General features: G+C 33.7%; 1 pseudogene; it reads left to right on the forward strand.

The window, feature by feature from the left end:
- Positions 1–10,851: 10,851 nt before the first annotated feature.
- On the forward strand, positions 10,852–11,139 carry LOC150031817 (stress-induced protein KIN2 pseudogene; annotated as a pseudogene).
- Positions 11,140–12,212: the final 1,073 nt, after the last annotated feature.

Below are 12,212 nucleotides of genomic sequence, written 5' to 3' on the forward strand. Positions count from 1 at the left end.
AGGTGGCTTTGGAAGGAACACACGAGTATTCTGGGAGAACTTCTTGTCCTAAGTTGATGCTAATTCCTGTCCTTTCTGTCCGATAGCATCTCCCCTCTTGGAACCTCTTAACCAACACATGATCTTGCTATCAACGTATAGTCTCCTCCCAATACAGTCTTCTTTATGTCCTTTGAAGAGAATTTGAGTTCCCATCTGAAGTCCTTGGCCCTATTTATAGGCGTCCAAGATTGCTCTAAGGCCGACACCTCATACTTGGCCGCATGTCCAAGTGTTTTCCTTAGCATCTGCCAACTTCCAGCCTTCTCCACCTCCTGCTTGAGGTGTCTTCACCTCACACCATCAACGCAACCCTTTCATCAACGAAATCTTAAGTGTCTTCCTCCTCCATAGCCAACGCTTAAGGCTTAACTTTGCATGTCTACTCGTGCATCCACCTCATTTTCTTAAGGCCTAAGACTCCCTCCTAGCAAGCCACATGTCTGGATGACGTCCTTCATATGCGTTCATCCTTCATATGCGTCCATCCAACTCAATATTCGTTCAACTAGGATGATGACCAACACCCCTTTCAACGCATACTACTAGCCTTGGATATCCAACGCATAGCAACCCTTGGGTCAACTTGGTTCTCAACTCAACACCATCGCATCTCTTATAACCAACGCAACCCACCTCATTTACCTTGTTACTGCAAGCCTTAGCAACGCAAGGGAAAATCACTATGCATCCACCTTAGCTCGTTCCATCACATGGATTATACCTTAGCAAGGCTGCCACATCCAATGTATCCATCGTGCATGCCATCGTATACTACCAATGCATTCCCTCGGCTGCATACCTTCGGTCGCCTACCATAGTGTAACGACCCAAATCTGTACGCATACAGGAAATTAAATATCAAATAATAAGCAGGACGAAATTTTATTTAAAGGGGTGGAAATTTAGAAAATAATAATAATAATAAATAAATAAATTGGAAATTGGAAACTTATTCATTATCCTTTTGGATAATGAATAAGGGAGCGAGCGGGAGCGAGAAAGTGAGAGAGAGCAAGAGCCACACTAGCGAGAAAACTGGAAAAAACGAGATTCTGAGAAGAGAGCTGCGCAATCGAAGGAAGAATTGGAGAGCGAGAAACCCAGCGAGCGATGCTAGGGAGATTGAGGTTGGCGAGATTGAAGGAAACTTGGAGAGAGCGAGAATTGTAGGAAGGAAGTTGGAGAGAGCGAGAGTAAAGAGAGCTATTCTTAGCGAGACAGTAGGAAAGAGCGGGAGCGAGAGAGCTAGCGGGAGCGGGAGCGAGAGCAAGAACGAGAAAGCTGGAGAGAGCGAGAGCGGGAAAGCTGGAGAGAGCAAGACGGAAGAGAAAACTTGAGAGCGAGAGTGGAGAGAGCGGGATTTTCAGCAAGAAAGCTCCAGAGTAAATTCCTAGCGAGAAAACGGGAGAGAGCGAGATTTTAAGAGCAGAGTGAGCGAGATTTGGACAGAAGCGCGAATTATGCGTTGAATTTGGCCACGATCTTATAAATTATACATGGAAATACCCTAAAATTGAATACAAACAAAGAATGATGATGTAAGGGCAAACATTAGCCAAAATTAGGTGTCTTATCGAGAGGAATTCATAAACCATAAGTAATTTTAAAGAATCCATCTGTACGATGATTTGTCACACTGAGAAGAGCTGAAAACTACTATAAATAGGACCCTTTGCCGAAGATTTAACCCATTCTCAAACAAATCTCAGTAACATAGTATCGTGTGAAAAAGTAAGTGTGAGTGAGGAAGTTCTGTGAAGAAGAGAAAAGCTCGGGTAAAGTGCTGCCCAAATTTCTTCTTTTGATTTAAAAAGGGAAAACTCTGCTGATAAAATCATAAAGAATAATAAGGAATAATTAGATCACAGTCAAGGTAAGTAGTTTATCTCACCCTCTCTTTAAATGTTCTATGGTAGTGTACCTTTATTATATTGCATGGTTATGTTAATTGTTATATTGCATTACATGTTTAGAACACGTTTCTCTACAAGGGACCCCATGCATTATGTTTGTTCACGATTACGTTAAAACCAAGTTTTAATCAGGTGTAAGTTATGCTTCCAGTCTAATCTTATGGTTATGTTAATGGTTGATGTTGGATGCGATTCTGGCCCTACTGACTGCATGACCCGCTAATCATCAGATGGGTTAGTTTCCGCTTAAGTCCTCATCTTCCTATCAGGGCGGAAAGATTTATGTTGGAAGCATAACGTTTATGCTAATGGTTGATGTTGGATGCAACTCTGGCCCTACTGACTGCATGACCCGCTAATCATCAGATGGGTTAGTTTCCACTTAAGTCCTCATCTTCCTATTAGGGCGGAAAGATTTGTGTTGGAAGCATAATGTTTATGCTAATGGTTGATGTTAGATGCGACTCTGGCCCTACTGACTACATGACCCGCTAATCATCAGATGGGTTAGTTTCGCTTAGGTTCTCATCTTCCTATCAGGGCGGAGAGATTTATGTTGGAAGCATAACCGACCACCACATGTTATTATACGTTTTCGGTCCCAATCATATGTTTTCATGACATGTTGCTTGTGATTGTGCATTTGGTCACTACCCTACGTGAGAACTACTTACTGGGTATATTATGTACTCATCCTATATTTTTAAAGACTTTGTAGGTAAGAACACAGCGTAGAGGGCAGAGTTGGACGTCACTCAAATGGCCAACCATCAAACTCACTATTATACGCACATGCATTTTGTACCACCACGCTAATGTTTTATGGATCCTGGTGTTTTGATAAATAAATTTCTATATAGTTTTTCTATCTAATTAATAAAATTTAGATATGTTCTTTGAAATTTCAACCAAAACTCATCTCATGATAGAAAAGTCTAAGTATGCATGTCGTAGCAGTCGGATCATAAGGTTTAAGGATCCGGGCGTTACACGTAGGCCACTCCATCGCATGCCCTCGATCGCACACTCTCGCGTAGCAAAGCCGCCGCAAACAATCAACGCATAGTATCGTGCGCATGTTGTCAACACATAGCATGGTCGCATGACATCAACGCATAGCACCGCGCGCATGTCATGAATGCATAGCATGGTCGCATGACATCAACGCATAGCAGCGCACGCATGTCATCAATGCATCCCTTCGGTCGCAAACCATCAGCCATATACTCTCGCTTTCAACGCATCCATCGCGTCCGCCTCCATCGCCGCATGCCTTTATCGCCATATGCCATCCATCGATGCATGCCTCGCACCACGTCATTGCATGCCCTCGCATCACCACATGCCCTTGCACCACCGCAACCTACCAACACATCTTCTTCGGCCGCATGGACGCATACCATCGTGTCCAACACATCCATCGCAGCCATTGTACCCCATGCGTTGATCTAACCTCCAGCCGCATAGACACATACCATCGTGTCCAACGCATCCATCGCAGTTGTTGCACCCCATGCGTTGATCTAACCTCCAAAAACAGTGGATGCCGCATGTATTATTCTTGGCCCTACTTCAATCTCTCTCTCCATGCCCAAGTAACCTCTCAAAACTTTATGGCTAACGCATGGCACTACATCAACGCATAGTCCAACACTTAATCATTTTCTCCTTAGCTTCCACCGCATGGTTACTCTTCAAATGCCTCTTGCCAATACTTCGACCAATCATACGTCCAACCTTACAAGTGCATGGTTGTCTTCTTAACTTATGTGTTAATGTCTCCTAACCTTTCACGCATGGGTCCTTTTTTGACCTTACACTTAACCAATATTTCATCAATTAATGCTTAACTCAAAACTACTCAAGGAAAATCTATTCAACACTTAGAAATTTCCTTCTCTTCAACATAGGATTTAACTTTCACTTAGTTAATTCCTTTCAACACTTGCTTAAGTAAGGAAAATAGAAATCTGGGTTTCACAGTTATAGAACTTCAAGGTTCTTTTTTTTTTTTTTTAATTATAATTTGTAAGTTTGTTGATTTAGAACTCATGCTTATGTATGATTTATATAGTAGTTTAGATAAAAACAATATTTGACACATTTATGCCACAAATAGGTTACATGAAAAGTGGTAGATTGTAGTTTGAGAAGAGGTGCCACTTGTCATAATATTATTGGAAAATAGTTCTATTTAGGGCTCTTGACCTAACTAACATAGTTAAGGAAATGTTCCATATTGACCACAATTGTGTGTGTGATCTACCCTTACTTTCATTTACAAGATTAGTTAAAATTGATAAAATGGTAGATTTGGGATTCACTATTACAACAATTAGGTTATGTGACGTTGTATAATGTTAAGTAAATTGTATATTTGACGCTTATTAATGCGTCGTGTATTTGACTGTCAATTATAATGTGATAACTTGATTATGAAAAAACGTCAAGACAAATATTTCTTGATACAATTTTCGTGTCAAGAAATATAATACACTCTACACTGGTGACATGTCATGTTGATTAATTCTTGATATTTATTACGTATCATATGTGATTACTCTTGACATTTTTTATTTTTCAAATATGTTTTTATCTTGACACAAAATAATGGACAAAATATTTAATTATTGACACGTTTCCAATGTAATCTATGTTTTTTTTTTCAAATTAAACATACGAATTTTCCATTTTTTATTTCCTGCATAACATGTGTTCCAATAAGACAATTTCATCAATTAAAATAAACAGTTGCACATTTGAGGTCTACATATCAGCTCAATATATCCAACTAACAGTTTCATTCTTCTATACCTTTCACATATATGCATGATTCCAAAGTTTAAAATAATATATATATTCTGAAATATGCTTTTAATTCTTAAAATTAATTTTAATGATATGAAAGTCTTATTTACATGTGTGAAATCAAACATTATATTGATTTCAAATGATAAAAGCATATATTTTAGAGCAATTGTTTGTAAAAAAATATATAACAAAAGTGATCTACTCAAATCATTCAATATAGACCATAAAATTCATTAAAAAAAAAGGAAATGATGAAACAAGATAGACCATAATATTAATCCAAACTAATCAAGCCCCATCTATATTTGCAAACTAAACTAAATTTGTTTGTGAATCTTATATATGTGTGTAACACATCTCATAATAATTTGATGCATGGTAGAAACCTAAGACTTGAAGTTTCCCATACTCATTATATTATTACTTCATACGATGTGATGACCAAGAATTTTTTTTTATTAAATGGAAGCCACCACAGTATGGTTGTACCTCATTAATAAACCGAGGGATGTTGGACTAAAAAATCTATAACGACAAGACGAAATTTATATGATCTCTTTATCTTTTCAATATGTGATTACGAACAAAGCTCAAATAAGATGTTACATCCAAAATTAATTGACAAGTAAAGTAGTCCATTTATCTTGTAAAAAATATGAGCTCTTATTATCTTTTTAATGTGGGATCTTCAACATGGTGCTTCTTTTGGGTTCACCTTTTATTTATTTATTTATTTTTAATAGATGTGGGGTGGTAGAATTGAAAATTTGTCCCTAGGGTTGATAGTATATGTTTACATCATGGACCTGTGCTCATTGGTCATAATTTGACTAACAAGATATAAGAGTTCAACTTTAGATCTATAGTAGAGTGACTCAGATTTAATGAATCAAAATTAATTATTGAGAACATCTAGCCATAAGCATCATCGTTTTTTTTAAATTTTTTTATTTCACCGACACCGAGCATATTTCGAATATTAGTTTTTTTTTTTTTTCACTCTACACAGTTTATACAACCCATTTTAAAAAAAGAAATATATTGGTCGTGGCAAGACCAAAAAAAAAAAAAAAAACCACTCCCAAGTAAAAAAAAATAAATATTTATTTAAAAATAATAAAAAGGTCGCATGTTGAAGATGCTATCTACTTAATTATTTTTTTCAAATTAGGGTTTAGGTTTAAGCTTTAGGTTATATCTTCACTTGCAATCTTTTATCATTTTTGAAATAAATTAAAAGATAATATCTTCAACACATGCGATCTTTTAGTTTTTCTTTTTTAAAAAAACATAAAAAAAATTAAAAAATCGTATCTTCAACATGTGATCTACTTTAGGTTTGAAAAAAAAAAATTAAAAGATCGCATATATCTCCAAACCTAAATCCTAACTTGGAAAAAAAAAAAGAAAAGTAAACCACATCTTGAACATGCGATTTTATTTTTAATGAAACAAATGCCAATTTTTATTTTTTGTCGTTGGGAATGGTTTGAAAATGGTGCATCTTTAACCTACGACTTTCAATAAACCCACATTGATAAAAAAATCAATAGACTTCACACCCTTAATAAGACAGATGAATGAACTCCTCCCATTGTCAATTGGTTTTGAGATGAACCATATCTCAATCAATAGACTTCATACTATCAAATAGTTATTTCTATTATAAACCAAGTTGAAGGAGAAGAGAGTAGAGAATGAATCTATATCTCAAACACCTCAATAACCACTATTTATAGAGATTACGAAGATTTTTGTAGATATGTAATCTATAGACATCTATATATAATTCAAATATTTATAACACTCCCCTTAGATGTTCAATATTATATATAATTCAAATATTTATATCAGTCCCTTTAAGTGTACAAGATGTCCAATACGATATGGAATATATGTCGCGTAAAAACCTTACAAGGAAAAATTCAATGGGATAAAAAAATTAGTGAAGAAAAAGGGTATATTATTCATATATTTTAATAACTGCCGCATTAAAAACCTTACTAAGAAAATCCAAAATTTTACTAAGAAAATTCAGTGGGATAAAATCATAGTCAAGGAAAAAATAGTGCAATACATTTCCTCATCCTCATGAAGATATCACTTGGTATCTCTTAGTTGTTACATTCAAATGTTGTTTGTTAACTGCTCAAATGTTGTTGTAAGTAACAACTTCGTTAATAAGCCTTTCAAATCATCTTTTGAAAAAGTTAATTGAATAGTAATGCCACCATATGATGCATTATTGTCTACATATAAGGACACTATTGTCTAGCCTCATAAATCCTCAGGATTTCAGCATGATTTAAAAGAGCAGATATTATAATTTGCTTGATAGACTGCCATGATATAAAAAAGAGCAATTATTCCTAGCTTAATTTGGGCTTGTTATTGGATTTTACATGTTTATTTTTCTAGTTTGTAGGTATCGAGTAATCAAGAGGTAGAATTGACGATTTGGAGTCGATCGTGGTTAATTTGAAGCAATTTGGAGTTCATTTGAACATCCGGGCTTCAAAGGGATGGAAATTACCAAAGTACCATCGAGTAAAAGCAATTTAGGTTTTTTCTCCTTGATGAAATTTAATATAAATCATATTTATATCAATTCCTCCAATAATGTATCAAATACATTAAATCAATTATATCACATATAAGTGAATCAATTTAATTATATCATATATAATAAAATTCCCTCTTGTTAATTTGAACACTTCAAACTAAGCCAAAAACTGAATCTCAACATGAATCCATTAAGCTACCAAGGAGATTTTATGGACCTGTAACTTGAAGCTCCAACGATATGTGAATAACTAACTAAACTTTTTAATCACGATATTCACCATCCGTTAACTGTCGGGCATTTCACTAAAGACCGACAGTTGCACTCTTCGTACTATAGATATATTTTTGTGTTCATTGGATATAACCAATCAACAGTATGATGACCCTTCACAAATCGCTCGTAAGTACAGCTAGGCCAATTTACCATTTCGTCTCTATAGTTACATCTAACTTCTTAAGTACCACTGATTCCTCTAATGAACAATACATCATAGTCCCACTATAAGTAAACCCTGCCAAAAGAAGGTGTGGCGCCACATTATTCAAACCCTGAAATCAGCCCTTAAGGGAGCAATTTATTTACTTACTCTTGCTTTGGGGGAGGAATGAATTTCGTCTTGTGTAGCTGAGATCCCAGCTCCCTTATTAGAGAAATCCCCAAAGTGGTAGGTTGCATGTCCTTCCTCCATCCAAACTATCCCTCCTAACCAAAATAGTCAGAGCCTACCACTCATGGGTTCTCACCCCGAGAATACCAAAGGCTCTTTGTAGTAGTGTCCCTGTTACTGTTCGAGAAAATCTTGAAGAAGGTCTTCAAGATTTACTGTTATTGTTTGAGGCACGTCACTGTTCAAGGGAGTTTCATGAAGAAAGGTTCTTCAAGGGTAATGTATCTTGAACCTTTTTCTATAAAAAAGCATGATGTAATTTATTTTGAATGCATATCTTGTATGTTTACTGTAAATTATGTTTTAATAATCAATGGAATTTGGACGATCCGCTTCCACTCAAGGATCTCTTAAAAAACGAGTTCCTTCACAATAAACAAGATATGCATTTAATTATAAATTACAACATGCTAATGTAAGAGTTTTAGAAACCTCACCTTTGAAGACCTTTCTTCACGTTTTCTCTCGAACAATTCACGAACTCCTTGAAAACTTTCTTCAAGAATAACCTTGAACAATATCAAACACTACCGACAATGTTTCCTCGATATTCTCAGAGTGAGAACCAGGAGTGGTGGGCTCTGGCTATTTTGGTTTTGAGGGAAAACGTAATATTGAGGAAGAAGGATTGAGGACTCTTTAAAAAACTCAAACACACAAAACTCTTTTGTTGTTTTTCCACTGTCTCAATCGATTAACCACACTTAGAAGAAGAAGAAGAAACTTTTTCTTTTCTACTTGCCAAAAATAACCACCACTTCTGTGGGTGGAGAGAAAAGAATGAGAAGTGAGTTATAACTTTCTTCCTTATTATTAAAATAATAATAATATAAATATAAATATGATAACTAACCTACCATATTATATATATATATATATATATTAAATTATATGTTATATCAAACATAACATTTTGGGCATAAGACTAGATAAATAGCTGGGGACATAATTCTACAAGATGGAATTTGCTCCTACCCGATTTAGGGTTAGCAGATATGTTGTTCTCTTAAGCACTGATTCTTGGTCTTGAGTAACAAGGCCCCGCCCTCGCACAGTTGAGAGGGTCATGGTTTATAAGTTGGACTATAAACCAATTGTTCAATAGAGGATCAGTGGGAGCTTAAGGAGCAAGATGTATTTACAGAGGTAAAACGATAATTATGACCTAGCTGTAAATACGAACGACCTGTAAAGGATCGACTTACTGATTATGATTAAAATGGACAGAAATATATCTACAGTGGAGAGAGTGCAACCATCGAGTTATAGTGGTATGTCTAGATAGTTAATGAAAATTGATTATTTCGGTCTAAAGAGTTTAGCCAATTAATTTCAAATCGGTTGGAGCTCATGATCTGTAGGGTTTTGAATTTGGAGTGTTCAATTTCAATTAGAGTTTTCATTAATTGTATTTGATACAATTAAAACCTTTAATTTTGTTGAAAGTAAACGAAAAAATTAAAAAATTTAAATAATTATTTAAATATTTGATGAGGTGAAATATAATATTCAATATTTGATATTAAAATTAAATTAATTAAATTAGTTCAATTAGTTATCCAACTTTATTCAAATTTGAAATTTATGTTCAAAATTGGTAATTTGATTAATTGATTTTTGAATTTTTTGAAATTTAAAATTAATAAACTTAAATTAAAAAACTGAACTTTTGAAAATCAGTTATAATTAAGTTTTAAATTAATCAAATTAATATTAATTAAAATTGTTTTAAAAAATAGAAAATGGGAAAATCCAACCACTCAAAATCCACCTCATGCCACTTCAATTTCAATGAAATTGAAGAGGCATCAGCTGTTTTAATCAGATATGCATGGTCTTAATATATGTATTGAAATATTGACTTCAAATTTCAGCCATGCAAGCTGAATTCTTACTGAAACTCTGCTAAAAAATTCATCTCTCCAAACCCTTTTCCCTCTCTATCAAATTCACTTCAATTCAGAGATTCCACCTCTCAATCTGAGTGAGAGAATAGTAGAGAAGGTTCTTGTGGTGGTCCTTAGCTGATTTGACGTTCTAATTCGTAGAGAGAAGCTGGTATTGTTGAGATTCATCAAATGTTGTAGCTCATGAAACCCTTCTCTTTGAAATTTTGTGTCAATGCATGTTTTAAACTCAAATTAAGTGTAATTAGAGTGCTTATTTATTCTGATTTTTCTGCTGCATGTTAGTTTACTCTATCAGGTCATCGACCTATTTGATATTTCAAATTAATAATACATATTGACGTTTGGGACAGGAAGTTAGTTATTATAGTTGGGTTATTATAGTTTGTGTTTGGGGTGTCGATTATTTTATTTTGGGTTATAATAATATGTGTTTCAGATGTAAACTATTTTAATTTGATAACAAAATAGTAAACATTGTAGTAAAGATTAAAAAAATGATGAATGTAAAATAGTAAAAACTGTGACAAATAATAAATACAATAGCAAATAGAGGTTTTGAAATAGTGTTAACTATAGCTAATTGGGGAATACAAAATAGTATTTATTGTAGTAAGAGGTGGTTATTATAGTGTTAGAATAGTTTTTACTCCAAACACACCCTAAATGTTAAATGAATGTAGTGAAACTTTGAATATTTAAACTGTCAAGTTGGTCTTAAGTTGAACATTCCAAGGACATGATGACAATTGTAACCTCTCAAACCACAAGCTACCATGTAGCATGCAACCTATTTGTGGCATGCCACATATCAAGCTATGTTTCAATCTAAATTCTTATATAAATCACATGCATTTGAGTTCTTAATCAAAAAAAAAAAAAAAACACTCCAAAATCCTTCGAAGTTCTCAACTCTGTGTTTTTTCAATCTCTTTATAAAAGAAAATGGCAGACAACTCTCAAAAGATGAGCTACCACATTGGAGAAGCCAAAGGCCAAGCACAGGTTCACTTTACTTCAATAATCATTTTATCTTTTAAAATTAAGGATTGATTGGATAAGGTATTGATTTATTGTGTGATTATCTAGGAGAAGGCAAGCAATTTGATGGATAAGGCAAGTAATGCAGCCCAATCAACGAAAGAGTCAATACAAGAAGCAGGACAACAAATAAAAGCTAAGGCACAGGGTGCAGCTGATGCAGTCAAAGATGCTACAGGCATGAACAATTGAAGTTTTTTTTTTTTTTTTAATGTTTTACTGTCAATAGCCCTCTTTATTTTTGTCCTATCTGAAGCTGGAGCTCTAAAATAGCTTTATCTTCTTTTTATATGAGAATAAGCTCTGATTTGGCTCTCGAGCCTTATTTATTCATAAGAATCAGGGCTAACTAAATGTAGGGCCAAAACAATGTGCCTCTTTTTGTATCAACAAATATTTAATTATAAAAATGGGAGCATGAAACACCCCATCTTTCTTTCTTTGTAAGAGTGAAAAATTCAAATCTCTAATTTATTAGTCGAGATTACACGTTGTAACGAATTAGCCTAAGTTTGGATTAATCAATCATAAAGTAAAATTTTAAATGAAAGGGAGAAAGGAGGGAGATCGAAAGGAAGGGTAAAAGAAAATAAAAGAAATGAAGAAGAAAAAAAAACAATCATGGCTTCAATAAAGAGATGACGTTGACAGATGACGTTTAATGACTGTGTTTGCCATTACACTATTATCACTAACTTTTAGTACCTAATGGAAAAATGGACAAAAATAGACCAACAATTAATCTATACTATATAAAAGGGTTTATGGAGGAGAAAATTTGGTTTCTTCCTTTACCTCCTATAATGGATGATTACAGGGATATTTTACATAATTTCATATTTAAATCATTAAATAATCTAAATTCTTAAGGGAAAAAAACATTCAAATTAAAATAATAAAATAAGATTTTTCTAACGTGGTTTAAACAAACATGAGATTTTAAAATTCTAAAAGATCTTTTTTTTGTTTTATTTTAATTTATAGATTAAAGAAATATGATATTTTAAAATTTTAAAATATTTTATTTTTAACTTGATTATATATTTTCCTTTTCTCTATACATAGTTGCTTTGTCTCATCAATTTTTTAAGATTTTTAAAAACATAAAATATCATGATATTTGATATTTGATATTATTGACATGATTTATATCATTCAAAAAAATCCATATACTTAGAAAATCAATAAAAACCCATATTTGATTGGTTTAAAATTTGATTTAATTAAAAAAATTCATATACGTGAAAATCAATGATAAGGGATCC

Source organism: Benincasa hispida, chromosome 12 (genome assembly GCF_027475165.1).
Source record: "Benincasa hispida cultivar pf3 chromosome 12, pf3_genome.v1.1, whole genome shotgun sequence".
In the NCBI taxonomy this organism is placed as follows: Eukaryota; Viridiplantae; Streptophyta; class Magnoliopsida; order Cucurbitales; family Cucurbitaceae; genus Benincasa; species Benincasa hispida.